Here is a 12,182-nt window from a genome sequence, read left to right as displayed (position 1 = left end):
TGACGATTGATGTCGGCAAGGGGCCCTTTCAACAACAGTTCTGGGTAGGACGCATCAACGACCCGTGCATTCTGGGCAAGGACCTGCTCTCACGCGTTGGAGCTATCATTGACTGTGCACGGGGCTCGGTGCTGGTGACTGGACTCCCCGTAGAGATACGCGACGAGTTAGGGGTAAGTGAACTGGTAGGAGGGAATGTGTGTGATTCGGTGTGTGATGCGGTAGAGGGTCCGCTGGATGCGGGGTTGAGTGTAGATCCGATAGAGGAGATGCTGGAGCGCAGTTGTGTGGGTTTATCTGGCCCCCAACAACTCCGTTTGCGCGAACTGATCGGCCGATTTCGCACGAGTTTCACTGTGTCTGAGCGCGAGTGTACTAAAACTAACCTTGCGGTTCATTCGATAAACACAGGTGATGCCCAGCCCATCAGGCTGAGGCCGCACCGTCTGGCGTTAGCAAAGCGCGTAGCAGCGGAGCAGTTAGTCCGCGAGATGGCGATCACGGGCATTATTGAGCCTTCGAGCAGCCCGTGGTCGGCCCCGGTGGTCCTTGCGAAAAAGAAGGATGGAAATTGGCGCTTTTGCGTGGATTATCGGCGACTTAACGCTGTCACGAAGCTTGACTCCTACCCGCTCCCCAGGATCGACGATACGCTGGACCAGCTGTATGGCTCAGCCTGATTCAGCTCGTTAGACCTGAGGAGCGGATATTGGCAGGTGCCCCTCGCGGCGGGGGATAGGGAGAAAACCGCTTTCTCGCTCGGCTCAGCCCTATGGCATTTCACGGTGCTTCCGTTCGGATTGTGTAACTCGCCGGCTACTTTTGAGCATCTTAAAATACGAAATACCTCCAGTGAAATACGCTGGAGGGTCTTGCGGTCAGAGACAGTGCAGGTCCCAAACCAGGCAGTGATGCAGCTGCTCAGGATGCTCTCAATGGTCCCTCTATAGAAGAGTGTAAGGATGGGTGGAGGGAGACGGGCCTTTCTCAGCTTCCGGAGGAAGTAGAGACGCTGCTGGGCTTTCTTGGCTGTAGAGCTGGTGTTCAGGGTCCAGGTGAGGTTATCTGCTAAGTGGACACCAAGGAACTTGGTGCTCTTAACAATCTCCACAGAGGACCCGTCGATGTTGAGTGGAGAGTGGGTGTGTTGTGCTCTCCTGAAGTCAACAACCATTTCCTTTGTCTTGTCCACATTCAGGTGAAGGTTGTTGACTGTACACCAGTCTGTCAGCCGCTGCACCTCCTCTCTGTATGCTGACTCGTCGCCTTTGGTGATGAGACCCAGCACGGTTGTATCATCGGCGAACTTGATAAAGCTGTTAGAACTGTGTTTTGCAGCACAGTCATGAGTCAGCAGGGTGAACAGCAGAGGACTCAGGACACTGCCCTGGGGGGCCCCAGTGTTCAGTGTGATGGTGCTGGAGGTGCTGCCCCCGAACCGGACTGACTGGGGTCTCCCCGTCAGAAAGTCCAGGATCCAGTTGCAGAGCGGGGTGTTGAGGCCGAGCGAGCTTAGCTTCCTGATGAGGTTCTGTGGGATGATGGTGTTGAATGCTGAACTGAAGTCTATAAACAGCATTCTGACGTAAGTGTCCTTCTTCTCCAGGTGGGTGAGGGAGAGATGAAGGGTGGTGGTGATGGCATCGTCCGTGGAGTGATTGGGACGATACGCAAACTGCAGGGGGTCCAGTGAAGAGGGCAGTCGTGTCTTGATGTTCCTCATGACTAGCCTCTCGAAGCACTTCATGAGGATGGGTGTAAGTGCAACGGGACGGTAGTCATTGAGGCAGGACACTGTGGACTTCTTCGGCACGGGAACGATGGTGGTGGACTTCAGGCACATTGGGACAGAGGCGCTGCACAGGGAGATGTTGAAGATGTCCGTGAGAACATCTGTCAGCTGGTCTGCGCACTCCCTGAGCACTCTGCAGGGGATGTTGTCTGGTCCTGCAGCTTTTCGTGGGTTGACTCTGCACAGAGTGTTCCTCACATCCACTGCAGTCAGGCACAACACCTGCTCGTCCGGCTTGGGCATGGTCTTTCTCACCATCGTGTTGTTTTGTGCCTCAAACCGTGCATAAAAGTTGTTCAGGGCATCAGGGAGGGAGGCATCACGTTCACAGGATGGTGGCATTGTCCTGTAGTTGGTGATTGCCTGGATGCCCTGCCACATATGCCGCGCGTCACCCGTGTCCTTGAAGTGGCTGTGGATTCTCTGGGCGTGTGCGCGCTTTGCCTCTCTGATGGCTCTTGACAGGTCGGCTCTCACTTTCCTCAGGGCCACCTTGTCACCCACTCTGAAGGCGGAGTCGCGGGTCCTCAGCAGCGCACGTACCTCAGCAGTCATCCAAGGCTTCTGGTTTGGGCGTGTAGTGATGGTCTTGGAGACAGTGACATCATCAATACACTTGCTGATGTAGCCAGTGACTGATGCTGCATACTCCTCCAAATCAACAGAATCGCCTTCAGTAGCAGCCTCCCTAAACATGTCCCATGCAGTGCACTCAAAACAGTCCTGAAGGGCAGAGATGGAGCCTGCCGGCCAGGTTTTCACCTGCTTCTGAACTGGTCTGGAGCGTCTGATGAGTGGTGTGTATGTTGGAGTCAGCCAAACACACATGTGGTCCGAGAAAGCGAGGTGGGGCGGGGCTCCGCCCGGTACGCGCTGGGGATGTTTGTGTAAACAAGATCCAGCGCGCTCGCTCCTCTCGTTGCAAAGTCCACATGTTGATGGAATTTAGGGAGCACTGACTTGAGATTTGCGTGGTTGAAATCTCCGGCGATAATAAACAGTCCGTCTGGGTGTTTGTTCTGCAGATCGCTGATAGACCGATAGAGTTCACACAGAGCCTCTTTAGCATTAGCACCAATGCTAGCGCTGGGTGGGATGTAGACAGCAGCTATTAGCACGGCGGAGAACTCCCGTACTAAATAAAAAGGTCTGCACTTGACTATCAGGAACTCCACCAGCGGAGAGCAGTGTTTGGCGACAGTCACAGCGTTGTTACACCATTCCGTATTGATGTAAACACACACGCCTCCACCGCGGGTCTTCCCGGATAGAGCCGCGCTCCTATCCGCTCTGAACACGGTTAGCCCGGCTAGCTGAATGGTGCTGTCCGGAATGTTGACGTTCAGCCACGATTCCACAAAAACCAAAGCACAGCAGTCTCTGAACTCACGCTGGGTTGTTCGCTGGAGTCGGATGTAGTCCAGTTTATTGTCAAGGGAACAGACGTTTGCCAGAAAGAGCGATGGTATAGCCGGCCGGCTAGGACTAGCCTTTAGCCTCGCGCGGATCCCGGCTCTCTTTCCGCGCTTCCGCTTACGCTCGCACCGCTTGCGATGGCACTTCCGCTGGGCTCCGAAGCACCAAGAGTCACCAAGACTCTGAAGCACCTGAGGCAACGCTTCTATTGGCCTGGGTGTAGAACCGACGTGGAACTCTTCGTGCACTGCTGTGATGTGTGCGCTGCCAAGAAGGGCCCCTCGAGGGCGCCCCGCGCCCCACTTCACCCTTACCAGTGCGGCAGCCCAATGGAGCGGGTGGCCCTGGACGTGCTGGGCCCCTTTCCGGTGACGGACCCTGGAAATCACTTTGTTCTGGTGGCGATGGACTATTTCACGAAGTGGCGAGAGGCCTACGTGGTGCCGGACCAGGGGGCGGTCACTACTGTGGATATCCTGGTGCGGGAGTTCTTTTGCAGATTCCGGGTTCCGGAAGAACTGCACAGCGACCAGGGGAGAAATTTCGAGTCGGAGGTCATGGCGGAGGTCTGCTGCATCCTGGGAATCCATAAGACCAGGACGACGCCCCTTCATCCGCAGAGTGACGGACTGGTGGAACGTTTTAACCGCACGCTGGCGGCGCAGTTGGCCATGGTGTCGGACAAGAACCAGCATGACTGGGACAGGCACCTGCCGGTGGTGCTGCTGGCCTGTCGCTCCGCTGTGCAGGAGACGATGGGATTCACACCGGCTCTGCTTATGTTCGGGTGCGAACTGAGGACGCCAGTCTCCCTGGCTTTTGGGGTGCCTCCTGACGGGGGCAGGTACGCTTCAGACACGCCCACTTTCGTCTCGGACCTTATGTCTTCGCTGGAATTAGCTCACCGTCTGGCGCGCTCCAACCAGTCTGCTGCCGGGCAGAAGCAGAAGCGTGCGTACGACACGCGCTGCTTTGGGGACCCGTTGGCGGTGGGGGCGAGGGTTTGGCTATATAACCCTCAGCGGAAGAAGGGACTGTGCCCGAAGCTCCAGTCGGCCTGGGTGGGTCCGTGCTTGGTGCTGTCCAGGCTGGGGGAGGTGGTGTATAAGATCCGGTGGGGCAGACGCACTATGATTGTGCACCGTGAACTCTGGCTCTTCGGAGCCGCTGGCAGGCGGTGCCGTGCCCGGCCCCTGCAGGCTGCCGTGGGCACGGAGGCCGCCCGCTCGCCTTGATGACTTTGTTTGCGACTGATTGTGGAAAAAAAATATATATATGTTTTGTTGTACACGGGGTTTGTGTTGGGTTGGTGGGGTCGCCGGGACGGCTGACCCTTGGGAGGGGGGCTATGTGGCCGCTCTGGGTTGGGTGTGTGGCTGCCTGTAGGCATGTTTCTGTTCTTTTGTGTGTGGGGCCTTATGTGTTTTGTTGTGCTGTGTTGCTCCAGCCTACGTAGCTGGTACCTCCCCTGTAACCTAGGGTATGGGGAGGGGCCATGCAGATGGGTGCTGTTTAGGGCACTCACCGTAAAGTAAGTGAGTAGCGAGTTTAGTCACTGGGTTCTGTGGGTAGCTTATTTGATAGGTTGGTTTAGCTCTCCTAGTCTTGTTAAAGACTGTAAGTGAGTGGCAAGCCTGTTCAATAAAGGAGCTGTTGAGCATTCAGCATGAGTCTCACGGGTCTTCCTTCCTCTTCCACGCCACAATATGCATTTTATAGACGACTGGGAACTGCTATTCTGGGTGTAGGATGGTAGAAAGAGTTCCTAAAAATTAAAGTGGTGTCAATCAAATAATACAAATATACATTAATTATCACATATTTCTGTTATAATAGAAATATATAAAATATAATGATAATGAAATAAAATACTGACATTTTTCAACACAATGACTATATACAGTAAATACTTTTGCAATTAGCATCAAATTGATACAGTATGTACTAAAATAGAGTGATGCTCCTCAGCTAGCATGTGTTTATTATGTTCAGTTCCGTCAGCAGCTCACCTGATTTACCACATTTACCAATTTACCAAACCAGGTGTTGAATAATGTGATAAAAACTAGAAATAAATAACTCTATTAAACTCTATTTGTTGAGGAGGAGAGATTAGGAGATGTTGTTTTAAGGAAAACTTTTTTGGCTTTTTGTAAAATTGCTGTATGTATTTATTGTAATGCTGAGATAATGTGTTTTACTGAGATTATAAACACTTAGAAATCAGGGTGCTACTAGAGACAATTGCTACTAAGAAATCAGGGAGCTGGTTTCTTAGTAGTTCCTAAAATTCAGAGGAGCTCTGCAGGAGGAAGAGCTTTCTCTTATAAAGCTCCTCAACTCTGGAATAATCTCCCCGAATATGTTCGGGACTCAAACACAGTCTCAATCTTTAAGTCTAGACTGAAAACTTACTTGTTTAGTTTAGCTTTTGGTAATTAATGTTTTTCCTTTAGATAAGGCTGCAGATTCAGGGGTTCATGGACAGAGGGAATTGTGGTAAACTGAGATGCTGGTGCTGTTGTTCTCCCACTGCACACGGTCACTCAGGTTTGTGGACGGTGGAGTGGGTGGATGCCAGTGTTTCAGGGAGCCTCCATGTCTATGTTACCTTCTGGCTCTCTGCCTTTAGTTAGGCTGTTTTATTTAGATCTGCCGGAGTCATTAGCCACACTCTGATAATGTTTTAATATTCCCTGTTTTACATAAATCCAGTTAAAACTAATTCCATCTCTCTGCCTTCCTCCGAGTTACTGACTGCCCACCTGTCTGACCCGATACCGATGTTGGACCCTCAGGCTCTCGCGTCTCCTGTCCGGCCAGACTGATGGAAGTTTCTGAAGTCAGCTCTTCTCCACCACCCACCACAGATCAGTTGCTCATCGTCCATCTTACTTTCCGCTACAGATTACACCCAAGCCATTAGTGGCACTGCTATACTCCTGAATATATAAAACCTATATGGATGTATAAAGACTTTTTAAATTTTAATTTAAAAGCTGTTTGACCAGTGGTAGGATGGTCCCCCCTTAAATGTGAGTCTTGGTCCTCCCAAGGTTTTCTCCTCCTCCTGCAGCTCTGAGGGAGTTTTTCACTGGGGGTTCTGTATTTTCTATGTTTAATGTTTTGCCTGATTCTTTGTCCTGTAATCATGTTTCTGTAAAGCTGCTTTGTGCCAACACCTGTTGTAAAAAGCGCTATACAAATAAATTTGATTTGATTTGATTTGACTTACTGCACAGATAAGAAGCTTCTTCTTTACTGAAATTTCCACAGGTGCCCAAAACATTTATACAATACTGTACAGTAAAAACACATTATACTGCACAGTGTAATCAGATATACTCAGATTTCTACATCGTGTAACAGGGAGGAAGAGGGGCTAAAGTCTGGTTTATACACAGAAGGGTCTCCAAACAGAAACTATTACAGAGTGTGAAGCAATTGACATTTGAGGGACCTTGATTCGAACTTGGAGTAGCAGCAGGGTCTAATTATATGCATGTTTAAATGAGCAATTATTGATAAACCCAAGTTGCTTATGCCCGAGGGAGGATTCAGTGACTGTCTAGCCTGTTCCAATTGGTTTGTTAATTCCCACTCAAGTGCATTTAATTCAGTGCTGGTTTTAGTGACGGAACGCCGACGTGGAGTTTATGTATCCAGAAAACCTCAATACAGTCGTCTACCATTTACCGTATACAGATTTACCAACTCATAAGGAAAATTAACAAATGAAAGGAAAATTATAAAAATAGAAATTCACAGATACTTAAATAAGTAATTGTATTCTGTTTATTTAATTGGACATACTAATGTGTTAGATTTCTCATTACTAGAAAAATCTGATTAGAGTATTGTGTCACTAAGTATCACTGGACCTATAGCAAACAAAACATGTTATAGTGAGCAAAATAAGATTTATATAAGCTCAAAATATTTATGTCATAAATGTTGAATTGGCCATAATTACTTTTCTTTTAATTCTGGGGTGGTAAGGCTTTCTTTTAGGGTGGCAGCTGCCCCCCTATGCCACCCCTGTAGATCCGCCCATGGTAAAGAGTATCTCCATTCATTACTCTGTAGGTAGAAGTATAGAAACTACAGTTTAAGCCTTTCAGACCCTGCATCTATTACAATGAACACCATGGATTTTTTTATTTTATTTTAAATGTTTTGTTGCACATTACACTATTTAAAAGCTGTTTTTCATCGGAATAGACCATGAACAAGTTTATAAACCAATTAAACAGTAACCTGGCCCTGCCCACTGCAAACAACACTGGAAAAAATACTTCTGTAGATGTTAAAGAAGTATCAACTCAAGCTTTTTACTCTATAAGTAAAAGTACATAAAAAAGTTCTGGTTTTAAAACAACTTAAAAAGTATAAAAGTTAAAGTAATGTAAGGGAAAAAAAATAAAGCCATTAAGAACAAAAACTTAGGCCACGCCCACAGAGTCCTATAGTGCACTACCCCCTCCCCTCCCCAAAACACATTTTTCTAAAAGCCATACTGACTATAATGTTATATTAAAATATTAGGCCCTATTTTAGTGAGTTATAGCACATCGGTCAATTACGCATTGCACAGCTCAAAACATGCAAAAGTCATGTACTAATTATCTTAATTAACACACATGGTTAATTTTGGGCATAACGTGAAATAAACCAATCAGTGTTTCAGTCGTCATTCCCTTTAAGAGGCAGGTGAGCTCTGACTTTGGCACGTTCGCATCTTAACAGTGCAGCGCTTTTGTGCGTCTCAGCAGATATAGGATACTGACCTGCTCGTTCGCACTGTGAAGATACACCAGCAGCTCATTTAAGGGAACAGAAATGTTATTTTATTCTTTATTCTGTTTATTGTTGAGTTCAAAGTCAGAAAGTGTGCACCTATAGGAATTGACTCTGATGATTGACTGTTGGCTGTTGTCAGGGTTTTAATCAGTCAGTGGAGTGTTTGTGTTTTCCACCACATCAAAACACTCCTCAGTTTCAGACCACCATGCCCATCAGTGTAGATTCATTCCTATACAATGCTATTTTAACAGCGTGGGTGCAAAGCGTGAAATTAGACTGTTGACATGGTGTAAAATAGCAATGAACATCGAGACGCACCTGTACGATAGGGCCCATCATGTTGATAATATTATTTGGGGTTTTGCACTAGGCTGCTCCCTAGTGTTTCAGCTGCATATATGCCCCATTGTAAAATTAAGCAACAAAAAATCTTTTTTTGTAAGATTTATTAAAATGATAATATAATCACAAAGAAAAAATATAAGATTTAACTAGGCAAAATATCTTATTTTGTGACTTTAATTTGGACACAATAATCAGAATAACTTGACTGGTGACTTTTTGTGCAGCCAATCACAAACAGCATACTCTCAACCGGAAACCACCGCTCACCTGGAGGACTGCACTGGGCACTGAGGAGCTGAGCCAGCACAGAGTCCCAATACATATCTTGGTATAAAGAAGAAAGAAATATAAAAATAAAAAATAAAGTATTGTGTTTTTTTATTATATTATAATATCTCAGGGTAGTTTTGATGCTTTTTACATGAAAATATTTTAATGTGCAGCCAACATCACTAAATACATGTTAACTACCGACACATAACCAGGCTCTGTAAGAAGCATGAATAGTGGGATTAAAGTGTCTATACAATGCTATTTTAACAGAACAGCCACAAAGCGTGAAAATAGACTGTTGACAGGGTGTAAGATAGCAATGAACATTGAGACACAGCTTGTGCAAAGTGTACGATAGGGCCCATCATGTTGATAATATAATTTGGGATTTTGCACTAGGCTCTTCCCTAGTGTTTCAGCTGCATATATGCTGATTGTAAATGAATGTATTTTATATTTTAGTAGAATGTAAATATATTAAAGGAGGTTAGTTGGACTGGAGTTTGTCTGGAGTTCTCTTGAGTCTCTGCACGGATCATCTTCATATTAGACTACATACGTCGGTGGTGGTGCAGGTGTGATGGATCACAGTATAAACCAATAGGGTGTCAGAATGGTATATGTTTATTCGGTAACACTTTCTACGAATGTCATCTCTATTTGACCCTATAACCACATTCATAACATATTATAATGCATTCATAAGGCATTATAAACATGGCTATAAATATTTATAAAAATGCATAACCCATTATAGCCATGTTTATTAGGCATTATGACTTGTGATCATAATACATTATAAGCTGTGCTTATAATAAAAATGTTAAAATAGTATATATCTATAATATATATTATTGTTAATAAATCAGTTCCACAATGAAAGTCTGGCAATTTACTTAGAGTGCACAGAGAACTGTTATAATACATTATAATTGTCTATAATAGATATTATATTATAGAGTGGTTAAAATATATTTTATAGCATTATCGAGGGTGTGGTCAATAGTTGGAAGCTGTTAGCTTTTAGTCATAATACATAAAGTCTGCAAGCTGGGACTGAGTTTCTTGGTAATGATGTATAACCTGTTATGAACACTACAGCTATTATTGCATTATAATCACAGTTCATGATGCATAATAAGCTTGGCTATGATGAATTATAAATTTTTATAGGTATGTATAGCCATGTTTATAATGCCTTATGAAGGCATTATAATGTGCTATGAGTATGTTTATAAAATCTTATAGAGATGACATTCATAGAAAGTGTTACCATTTATTCTTCTCTACATCCAATCACAATCAGATTCACTCTATCTGGATGGAGAGATTTATCTGGATAGGGGTTTTATTCAATGACGAGAAGCCAAAATAAATACAAGATTAAATGAAATAGGAGTAACGAGGCTGTTTTTATCAAAATATAAAGAGTAAAAAGTTCAGATAATTGTGTGAGATTGTAAAAATAACCTACTTTTCTACTTAAGTAAGATAATATAGGGGCAGGTTTGTCCTCAGCTCTTCTAGCAGGTGCCTGGTCGTAGACGTGAGCGATTCTGATGCATAAGCTTTGTTTATGGGCTGTTTGTGATGTTTCATGGCTTATTGATGAGCGCAGTCTCATGCGGTTTGCTCAGATCAGGCTCACCTGCTGACAGACAGCACTTCAAACCACACCGGCACATGTAGAAACGGCACGTTTACCATAAATAATGAAAAGGGTGACATTTTGTCAACTTGCGCCGGGCTGCAGTATTATATTTAAATAGCAGCAGCAGTAAACGGGATGCTTTGGTGTGCATTATTGATGCGGATTCCTCTGTACTGAACCTATAAGGCGTTTTCTCCGCGATTATTTTGGCCAGTTTGGCGTTACTCCTCATGAATTACTGATATTTGACTTCATTATGAACTGTGGATCGCTGACATGTATGGGGGCTAATGTCCTTTTCTGCTGACCATCGTGCCACGGTTGCTTTGTCCAGTGATTTACAGATATTAATATTGATATATTTCTTATTGGTGGTAAGAAATTCATCATGGCTATGTTTCATTAAAGGTGCCAGAGAATGCATTTGTTATTGCTTTGTTATAAATGGTACAGTAAATACTGTATGTTTCCCTTTGGTCAAGGTGAAAAATGCTGATATTTGTTTTAGAGGCGTTATGAAAATAACTACATTTTAGGAGGGGAAATATGTCTAAATATTTTCAAGTTTTCATCCTGTTCTTGTTCTTTCCTGTCTCCTGTGTGTTCCTTTTCCACGTGCTCCCCTACATGTGGCCCTGTGTGTTCCTCCCATGGCTCTGCCTCAGGTAACTCTGTTTCCTATTTCCTATTCCTGTTTCCCATGTATATTTATACCACCTTTGTTTCAGTGTTCCTTGTCGGTTTTTGGACATATTACAAGTCTCTTAGTTTGCTCTGTTTGTTCGCTGTCCTTGTTTCTTGTTTCCGTGCTTAGTGTATGTAGCCCTGTCTGTGTAGATTATATTTATCTTGTTTTTGTGTTCTATTTTGGTTCCTTTTATTAAATTTACTTGCATTTGCATCTGCCTCATTGTCTCCCTGACTCTTATCACTTATCACAGAGTTGAGACTGTCCTCCGACGATAAATAGAAGCTGCCCGAACTACAACCTAAAGTACAATGCTATGTTTTCTCCATTTCCTGGATAAGGGCCTGTGATAAGAAATAAAAGATATATGGTCTCTGCTGTGATTGGCTGATTCAGGACAGCTCACAAAATCTACCTATATATTACTTGTCCAAAAAAGAAAAAATCTCCAGCTGTATTTAAGTAAGTAAATGATGTGGGGCTGGTTGATGCTGCAGTTGGTCTGCAGGTTTAGGTTCAGCAACAGTATGTGCTGAAAGAATGAGGTCAGCTGACTACCTGAATATACTAAATATAGACCAGATTATTGCATTAATGGATTTTTTCTTCATATTCCAAGATGACAAGAAATATCAGGATTCATGGTGCTGGAATAGTGAAAGAGAGCATGGAGGTTCAGGGAGCATGAGATCATCATTTTCACACATGGATTAAGAGAGTTCACCACAGAGTCCAGATCTTAACCTCATTGAGAATCTTTGGGATGTGCTGGATGGAGAAGAGCTGCTTTGTGCAGTGGTCAGACTCTAATCATCAATGCTGCTGCAAGATCTTGGTGAAAAATTAATATTTCATTGTTTAAATAATGCCACAGTGAATGTGCAGCAATCAATGTTAAAGGCAGTTCAACCAAAAATTCAAAGCAGAAATCTGTTAATATGAATAAAGTGTTTGTAGCTATTTGGTGTAAAAGTTTGATGTTGATAATGTTGTATGTAATTTTGGTTGCAGTGCTTTTTTATTTTTTTTAATATACACTGTTAGTCTGCCTGCTCTGGACTCTGAACTACACAACAAAGTCCCTAATTCTCAGCATGCACTTACACCGGATTACACTTTCCTGATTCTGCCGATCACATGGCGCTACAATGATCCCACTCCCCCAGTTACTGATTGTTTGCACCTGGACTGTCTAGTATATATACCCCTCTGTT

Source organism: Astyanax mexicanus, chromosome 5 (assembly GCF_023375975.1).
Source record: "Astyanax mexicanus isolate ESR-SI-001 chromosome 5, AstMex3_surface, whole genome shotgun sequence".
NCBI classification, from domain to species: domain Eukaryota; kingdom Metazoa; phylum Chordata; class Actinopteri; order Characiformes; family Acestrorhamphidae; genus Astyanax; species Astyanax mexicanus.
Note: the sequence above shows the minus strand (reverse complement) of the source record.